Source organism: Schistocerca cancellata, chromosome 2 (assembly GCF_023864275.1).
Source record: "Schistocerca cancellata isolate TAMUIC-IGC-003103 chromosome 2, iqSchCanc2.1, whole genome shotgun sequence".
Classification (NCBI taxonomy): domain Eukaryota; kingdom Metazoa; phylum Arthropoda; class Insecta; order Orthoptera; family Acrididae; genus Schistocerca; species Schistocerca cancellata.
In genome coordinates this window covers 565,150,145-565,160,154 of record NC_064627.1, presented here as the reverse complement: position 1 = coordinate 565,160,154, position 10,010 = coordinate 565,150,145, and the positions used below count along the sequence as shown (strand labels likewise).

The following is a 10,010-nucleotide window of genomic DNA, read 5'->3' as shown; positions in this document are numbered from 1 at the left end:
GGTTTGCATAATCATATTAACGATATAAAACAGTTTATCGGCACTTTGCATTTTCTAATGTAATCTGCTTACCTTGCAGATACAAAAATAATTTGTCTTCGGAGTCAGACAGATCATTACCAGTCTTTTACATAGAATGCCGGTAAGTTTGTGGGCCTTCTTTCAAACTTTGCTCTTGCTAGGCAACACATCTTGACTCACAGAGTCATTTATACGAATTGTTCAGAAAAGATAGTAAGGGCTTTGCAGGGTACGCTGTGCTGGGACATCACTGTTAAGAAAAAAAAATTCGATACGTTGCGCGGTTTTCTAGTTAATTATCACTGAAGTTAGCCAATCAGGTCGTTGCGTGCGCAAATTCAAGTGGCCCACCAGAGACTGTGTCACCGAACGCGTTCTTCGTTTGGTTTCCACTCGACAACAGTAGAAGTCAAAAAGAAGTTTCTGGTCTTTTAGGACGCAGAGAGCTTTTCAGAACCGGAACGTAGTATTGTAGGGAGTACTGTGTATCAAAAGATTTTTTTATATGCATTTGCACGTCTTCGGCTAGCTTAACGCTTAGTGTGCTATCTTGCAAGAGAAAGAGAGAGAGAGAGCGAGACATAGCTTCGACCAGACAGAATGTGGGTTTTAAGAGATTTTTCTCATTCGTGAAGGTAAATTTCAGGCTTAGAAGCAGGTTCTTCCTGTACGACAGAAAATTTCACACCAAAAGTTTCTACGCTCAATACTAGGCACCGGCTGCTTTACCTAGTCGTGCAAATCTGTTCTCTACTTTCCTGCAGAGAAGACAATAGGTCTATAAAATCAACTAGCGCTCGTATATGTCGAGGCGGAACTTATATAATGAGGTGAACGAGAGACTGGAGTTACCCCCTGAAGCAGCAGTATTCGAATACATTTCCTAGTGAGGCTCGCTAGATGCAGAGCAAAGATCGGGGAATCACTGATTTTACGGTGACAGAGGCTGGTGGCGGGGCCTACAGCGTCTAAGGCCATCGGCACACGAGTCGTGATTTTGCGCTCTCAGGCGTTCTCCAACGGAGTTGTCGGTTCATTTGGCTTGCGAACAATACAATTTGTATTATTAACACAGTTTGTTCACAAAAAAGGACGCGCGTAAAATTCCTACGTTAGTTCTATCAAAACGCACACTTACTTGTCCATATGCCAATCGCGTTGTTCTACCTGCAGTATACATAAATGAAAACTTCAGTATTTGTGAACATGTAATAAAACAAAAAGAAAAGATACATGATCGGGTGATTAGTTTATAAAAGTTCGACAAATCGAACAAACTCACTTCTCATAGAGAATGCACTCATAGTTACATAACATCAAGTATTACAGTAATTACTTTCGTAAGGAAGCCACAAACCTTTTGGAGAACGCGAAGGTGTAGAAAAAACTATAGGACTCGAACCCTATACCGACCTAATCTCTGTAATGTAATATGCTGCCTCCATACACCACTCTTTTTACTTGGCTGTAGCTTCGTCGTAACTGACTTTGGATTTTATCTTTATCCGTTGATAGTTATTAATTTAGATTCATTATAAGAAATTCTAACGAGAACGACACATTTTTCATGACTCTTTAATGCACTGTTCCCCTAAAACGGCTTACTCTAATAAGCCGCAAGCTATAACGCGATAATAACTAAAAACGAAAATGATTTCACTACCAACGTGACATTTTTTTATTACTGCAAATTGTACCAATAAGGATTCGTTCTTGAGTCGCTCAATGTGCTCGTGCTTAGGAACAGCGTATATTCATACGGTATAATGGATAATATAAAACCCACCGAATATAGGCTTCTGCTGTACAAGACAAGTAGGGGAAGGCGGGGCAAGACGGGGAGGTGGGGTAAGACGGGGAAGGGCTATAAGCTACAGTTAGAGTAATGCCATCTGTGGATAGCTACGTCAACATCATCAGTACACAGGTCCCAGTGTGTTGACATTGCTGAACCTTAGTTTCACGGCGGTTTCTGTGAGCTTTGCAAGGTACGTACAATTGCTATACTGATTTGCAATGTTTTACACCTTTCGAGGGCCTAAAACATGTGTTTCATGAACATTTGTCCAGACTGTATACATAGCACTGAATAGTACGTGTTATTAACAGTAAACTGCTGTGTCAGTAGTCAATGTTCACTACATAGTGTTCATGTAGGCTTAATATAACCTGACAGCATAGTAGGGGGCAAGACGGGGTGGGACAAGATGGGGAGCTTCCCCGTCTTACTCCTACTATTTGTCCAACCATTACGTTCTTATCGTCTCGCTGCGGGTTTTGAATACGTACATTATACGTTGAATGGCTCTGAGCACTATGGGACTCAACTTCTGAGGTCATTAGTCCCCTAAAACTTAGAACTACTTAAACCTAACTAACCTAAGGACATCACAAACATCCACGCCCGAGGCAGGATTCGAACCTGCGACCGTAGCGGTCTTGCGGTTCCAGACTGCAGCGCCTTTAACCGCACGGCCACTTCGGCCGGCACATTATACGTTGAATACAATTGTAAATAGAATGGTATTCGTTATTCCAAAGTTTCCTAATTAATTACAAAGTATGCCTTAGGCTATATGGTGAATAAAAATACACAAACCGTGCAAAGTCAGTATTCTTGCTATGCTTTAACGACTGACTATTGGAAATATGGTATTTACTATATAATATAGATTACCGGGAATTATCCGACTCAATAGTATGTTCCACGTGTTTTATTTCAGATGGTTCGCAAGTATGGGCGACAAACGTCTAGGCAAGATTGGTCATTGGAGTCAATGGAAGGCGCTTTAAATGCTGTTATAGAAGGTCATATGGGTTCTTTCAGGGCTGCTCGACAGTTCAACGTGCCACAGAAATCTGTGTTTCAGCGTCGGGGTGCCCACGACACTTGTGCAGGGACAGAAAGTGATGATGACGAGGCTGTCCACACTTGTGTACTACGTAAATGTAAGAGGCCTAAATGAAACGTAATACCTGATTCTACAATTCGCAGAACCATGTTTCGAAACCTTATCGTCACATGATTTCGTTATTCCAGTCCTTATTTAAGCTTTAGAGGTGAATTCATGCTAGTTCCCCATCTTACCCCGCATATGGGGCAAGACGGGGAATTACTAGTTTATGTTTCAAATCGAGATATTTCTAACTAAATGTAACAAGTTTGCAGGTTTCTTTGCATGCTATTGTAATTCAATGGTTAAGTAAACAAATGATAATCAAACCTACTTGAATATGTTTATTTTTGTCCCTTTTGTAAGGGTTTAAAGTTAGCTTCCCTATCTTGCCCTGCCTTCCCCTACATCATTATCCTACTTTCTGTGGGCCGCAAGCTTTCTGCTTGTAGAGAGCGTGCGTGCTTGTTGTAGGTTCTACTCTGCGTGACCCGTCGCCGAAATACCGCAGAACTTATTTTGTGTTTCACGTGACGAAATGGCTGCTCAACGTGAAATAGCAGTAAGTGACGTCACAAATCTCGTAGAGCGCCACGCCAAATAATCGCTGACTCGTCCCGTGTGCCGACGGCTTAAGGTGCGCGCGCCGAGGACTGTCGGTCCACAATGGTGCGTACTGGACGTGGCAGATGGATGCCGGGTTTGGCGCGCCACGCGAGGGTCACTGACCGCGTGATGGCGCGACGAAACAGATGACGAGCTGGAGCCGGCCGCTGGCGCCCCGTAATTGGAGGACTCGGGAATCGCCCGTGGCGAAACCCACCGCACTCCTGCGAGGCTAGCGTGCCGCAGTGACCGCAGAGGAATCTCTGACTAAAGCGTGTCCGTCCCTAACCAAATCTGTGCCCGCAACACGTAAAGCAGCTATCGACCTCAACGCCAGAGTGATTTACGACCCAAAAGTTTAGCACAATCGACAAATGTGAACATGTTTAGTTAACAAAATGTCGGGGGCATACAAGACAAGCTAAAGCGTAGTCTCAACATACCCGGCATACAACAGTACCAAAACATGTGAATAATTCTGAAACAGATGTCGTGTTGTTGTGGTGTTCAGTCCGAAGACTGTTTTGATGCAGTTCCTCACGCTAGCCTATTCTGTGCAAGTGTTTCCATCTCTCCATAGCTACTGCAACCTACATTCATTTGAACCTGCTGTATGCGAACCTTGATCCTCTTCTCCAATTTTTACCACCCACCATTCAATCAATTGAAGTATTCCTTCTGTTACCCATGGTTTCGTCTCAGTTACCTTCTTCCTACCTATGTTTTCCTTCACAGCTACTGTTATCGCCCTTTTTAGGGATGTCCATTCCTCTTCAACTGTACAGACTACTTAGCTATTCCTTATTGCTGTATCTGTAGCCTTAGAGAACTTCAAAGCGTATCTCGTCATTCCTTAGTACCTCCGTATCCCACTTCTTCGCGTACTGATTCATCCTGGCTAATGCCTTAAACTTCAGCCTACACTTCATCACTACTATGTTGTGATCTGAGTCTATATCTGCTCCTGGGCACGCCTTACAATCCAGTATCTGACCATGATGTAATCTAAATGAAATCTTTCCGTTTCGCCCGGCCTTTTCCAAGTATACCTCCTCCTCCCGTGATTTCTGAACAGAGTATTCGCTATTACCAGCTGAAGTTTATTACCGAACTCAATTAATCTTTCTCCTCTCTCATTCCTTGTCCCAAGCCCATATTCTCCTGTAACCTTTTCTTCTACTCCTCCACCTACAACTGCATTCCAGTCAGCCATGACTACTAGATTTTCATGTCCCTTTACATACTGTATTACACTTTCAATATCCTCATACACATTCTCTATCTCTTCCTCTTCAGCTTGCGACGTTGGCATGTATACCTGAACTACCATTATTAATTAACTGAACTCAAAATGGGATGAGGGGAGGGGTCCAGCAATAGCTCAGCAAATCTCATTTAAGGGGGATGGGGTGGGGGAGGGCAATGAAAAGCTCACATCAGAATATACATTATTATAAAGGATAGCATTTTGTTTTATATAATTAAGCCTGGACAGATGAAATACCCTCAGACTTCAAGAAGAATACAATAATTCCAATCCCAAAGAAAGCAGGTGTTGACAGATGTGAAAATTACCGAACTATCAGTTTAATAAGTCACTGCTGCAAAATACTAACGCAAATTGTTTACAGACGAATGAAAAAACTGGTAGAAGCCGACCTCGGGGAAGATCAGTTTGGATTCCGTAGAAATGTTGGAACACGTGAGGCAATACTGATCCTACGACTTATCTTACAAAATACATTAAGGAAAGGCAAACCTACGTTTCTAGCATTTGTAGACTTAGAGAAAGCTTTCGACAATGTTGACTGGAATACTCTCTTTCAAATTCTAAAGATGGCAGGGGTAAAATACAGGGAGCGAAAGGCTATTTACAATTTGCACAGAAACCAGATGGCAGTTATAATAGTCGAGGGGCATGAAAGGGAAGCAGGGGTTGGGAAGGGAGTAAGACAGGGTTGTAGCCTGTCCCCCATGTTATTCAATCTGTATATTGAACAAGCAGTAAAGGAAACAAAAGAAAAAATCAGAGTAGGTATTAAAATCCATGGAGAAGAAATAAAAATGTTGAGGTTCGCCGATGACATTGTAATTCTGTCAGAGACAGCAAAGGACTTGGAAGAGCAGTTGAACGGAATGGACAGTGTCTTGAAAGGAGGATATAAGATGAATATCAACAAAAGCAAAACGAGGATAATGGAACGTAGTAGAATTAAGTCGGGTGATGCTGAGGGAATTAGATTAGCAAATGAGACACTAAAGTAATAAAGGAGCTTTGCTATTTGGGGAGCAAAATAACTGATGATGGTCGAAGCAGAGAGGATATAAAATGTAGACTGGCAATGGCAAGGAAAGCGTTTCTGAAGAAGAGAAATTTGTTAACATCGAATATAGATTTAAGTGTCAAGAAGTCGTTTCTAAAAGTATTTGTATGGAGTGTAGCCATGTATGAAAGTGAAACTTGGACGATAAATAGTTTGGACAAGAAGAGAATAGAAGCTTTTGAAATGTGGTGCTACAGAAGAATGCTGAAGATTAGATGGGTAGATCACGTAACTAATGAGGAGGTATTGAATAGAATTGGGGAGAAAAGGAGTTTGTGGCACAACTTGACAAGACCGGTTGGTAGGACATGTTCTGAGGCATCAAGGGATCACAAATTTAGCGTTGGAGGGCAGCGTGGAGGGTAAAACTCGTAGAGGGAGACCAAGAGATGAATACACTAAGCAGATTCAGAAGGATGTAGGTTGCAGTAAGTATTGGGGGATGAAGAAGCTTACACAGGATAGAGTAGCATGGAGAGTTGCATCAAAACAGTCTCAGGACTGAATACAACAACAACAACAACAACAATTAATCCTGAGCGCAGGCAATACTAAAGCAGGCATAATTTAAGTGCCCATGAATCTCTATGGCTTCTCTGAACTGAACTGAAAAAGATTTCCGCGCAAGTGTTACATTTCATTTGGGGAGTTCTCTGCCGCGCCGGTCGAAATCATTGTGCGTCAGTCATTGAGTCAGTCATGATACTCCGCAATGCATATAAATCCGACGTTATTGTGTTCAACATGATTCTGTATAAAATCTTTCCCAGTGCCATTGTTAAGTGGCATGACGACAAGTCGAAACACGCGTGTGAGCAAGAACTTAATCGTTTGGGGAAAGAAGCTAAGATGAAGTTCACCGACAAGAATTCTCTTAGTAAGTATATAAATCAGGAGGTAGAAAAGCTAAAAAATCAAGCGGTTCGAATGAAGGTACAAACAACGTTGTCTTTCATGTGTAGAGTAAGTAAAGGTCCAATGGCATTTAATGTATGTAATAAATCAATAAAAGGTCAATTTTTTAAAGATCCGTCAAAATAGTTAATTCTATTTTCGTGGAGCCTTTGCCCGTCTCTCCGTCCGGATACTACTCCGGGTTGGCATGTTTAAAAATAAAGTGTTTTAATCACGTGTTAAAAACACCATTTCATATACTTTATAAATAAAACATGATTTTATTAAAGCGTTTCAAGCAATGTTTAAAAGAAATGTTTAAAAATTCATTTTTACGTATTTTTATTCGGCTACGAGGTGAACGTCACATGAGGGGTATGGCGGGTCCCACCATATCTCACCAAATCTCCGAAGCGAGGAGGAGGGTCTAAATTTTAGACAAAACCCCTCACGTTATTAATAGATGCACCCTAAGCTTCCTCACGAACCATTACATCTCATGTCTTTGTGGTTGTATTGTTGACAATACGACAACTGTACCGTCTGTCGCAAATACCGGTTCTTTAAACTTTCTCAGCAGTGTTTCGCAGAAATAACTTCTGCTTCCCTCCATGGAGTCATATTTTGGTCAACGGAGCATTTCTGTAGTACTTGCATACTGATCAATCCTACCGGTAACAAATCTAGAGACACGCCTCTTAATTGCTTCAATGTCTTTCTTTAATCTGGTCCGGTGGGGATCCCAAACACTCGATCATTACTCAACAGTTGGTTGCACAAGTGTTTTGTATGCAGTCTTCTTTATAGATGAGCAACATTTTCCTGCAGTTCTCCCAGTAACCTCAAGTCCATTCTTTATCATCCCTACAACCGACCCTACATGCTCGTTCCATTTCATATCCATTTCGAACGCTACGCCTAGCTGAAACTTCCCGGCACATTAAAACTGTGTGCGGGACCGAGACTCGGGGTTCGCAGGAGAGCTTCTGTAAAGTTTGTAAGGTAGGAGACGAGGTACTGGCAAAAGTAAAGCTGTGAGGAGGGGGCGTGAGTCGTGCTAGGGTAGCTCAGTTGGTAGAGCACTTGCCCGCGAAAGGCAAAGGTCCCGAGTTCGAGTCTCGGTCCGGCACATAGTTTTAAACTGCCAGGAAGTTTTATATCAGCGCACACTCCGCTGCAGAGTGAAAATCTCATTCTGGAAACATCCCCCAGGCTGCGGCTAAGCCATGTCTCCGCAATATCCTTTCTTTCAGGAATGCTACACTCTTGGAAATTGAAATAAGAACACCGTGAATTCATTGTCCCAGGAAGGGGAAACTTTATTGACACATTCCTGGGGTCAGATACATCACATGATCACACTGACAGAACCACAGGCACATAGACACAGGCAACAGAGCATGCACAATGTCGGCACTAGTACAGTGTATATCCACCTTTCGCAGCAATGCAGGCTGCTATTCTCCCATGGAGACGATCGTAGAGATGCTGGATGTAGTCCTGTGGAACGGCTTGCCATGCCATTTCCACCTGGCGCCTCAGTTGGACCAGCGTTCGTGCTGGACGTGCAGACCGCGTGAGACGACGCCTCATCCAGTCCCAAACATGCTCAATGGGGGACAGATCCGGAGATCTTGCTGGCCAGGGTAGTTGACTTACACCTTCTAGAGCACGTTGGGTGGCACGGGATACATGCGGACGTCCATTGTCCTGTTGGAACAGCAAGTTCCCTTGCCGGTCTAGGAATGGTAGAACGATGGGTTCGATGACGGTTTGGATGTACCGTGCACTATTCAGTGTCCCCTCGACGATCACCAGTGGTGTACGGCCAGTGTAGGAGATCGCTCCCCACACCATGATGCCGGGTGTTGGCCCTGTGTGCCTCGGTCGTATGCAGTCCTGATTGTGGCGCTCACCTGCACGGCGCCAAACACGCATACGACCATCATTGGCACCAAGGCAGAAGCGACTCTCATCGCTGAAGACGACACGTCTCCATTCGTCCCTCCATTCGCGCCTGTCACGACACCACTGGAGGCGGGCTGCACGATGTTGGGGCGTGAGCGGAAGACGGCCTAACGGTGTGCGGGACCGAAGCCCGGCTTCATGGAGACGGTTGCGAATGGTCCTCGCCGATACCCCAGGAGCAACAGTGTCCCTAATTTGCTGGGAAGTGGCGGTGCGGTCCCCTACGGCACTGCGTAGGATCCTACGGTCTTGGCGTGCATCCGTGCGTCGCTGCTGTCCGGTCCCAGGTCGACGGGCACGTGCACCTTCCGCCGACCACTGGCGACAACATCGATGTACTGTGGAGACCTCACGCCCCACGTGTTGAGCAATTCGGCGGTACGTCCACCCGGCCTCCCGCATGCCCACTATACGCCCTCGCTCAAAGTCCGTCAACTGCACATACGGTTCACGTCCACGCTGTCGCGGCATGCTACCAGTGTTAAAGACTGCGATGGAGCTCCGTGTGCCACGGCAAACTGGCTGACACTGACGGCGGCGGTGCACAAATGCTGCGCAGCTAGCGCCATTCGACGGCCAACACCGCGGTTCCTGGTGTGTCCGCTGTGCCGTGCGTGTGATCATTGCTTGTACAGCCCTCTCGCAGTGTCCGGAGCAAGTATGGTGGGTCTGACACACCGGTGTCAATGTGTTCTTTTTTCCATTTCCAGGAGTGTAGTTCTGCAAGGTTCTCAGGAGAGCTTCTGTAAAGATTGTAAGGTAGGAGACGAGGTACTGGCAGAAGTAAAGCTGTGAGGAGGGGGCGTGAGTCGTGCTAGGGTAGCTCAGTTGGTAGAGCACTTGCCCGCGAAAGGCAAAGGTCCCGAGTTCGAGTCTCGGTCCGGCACACAGCTTTAATCTGCCAGGAAGTTTCATATCAGCGCACACTCCGCTGTAGAGTGAAAATTTCATTCTAGCTACGCCTAGCTATTTATTCGATACGATTGTATGAAACCGGATGCCACTCCTACTGTGTTGGAACGTTGCAGGACTGTGTTTCTCGCTGATCTGGATTAGCTCGTAGCTTCCAACACTTAAGCTTCCATTAATAACACCAAATGAAAATTCTATCTAAGTCATCCTGTGTCCTACTGTGAATAGAACAACGATACTTTCTTGTACACTACAGTGTCATCAGCACACAATCGCAGGTTGTTGCTCATCCTAACTGTCAGAAGAAGAAGAACGGTCCTATCACACCTCCCTGACAATATCCTTGTCTCTTATGAACTGCTCTGCCCAAGCGTGACACAAAAACAGCTGG

At 44.7% G+C, this 10,010-nt stretch overlaps 1 non-coding gene across 1 annotated transcript; it reads left to right on the top strand.

Moving 5' to 3' along the window:
* The first annotated feature begins 9,520 nt into the window (after nt 1–9,520).
* Trnas-cga (transfer RNA serine (anticodon CGA)) lies at nt 9,521–9,600 on the top strand. The gene has a single exon. It is a non-coding gene; the product is annotated as a tRNA-Ser (tRNA).
* Nucleotides 9,601–10,010: the final 410 nt, after the last annotated feature.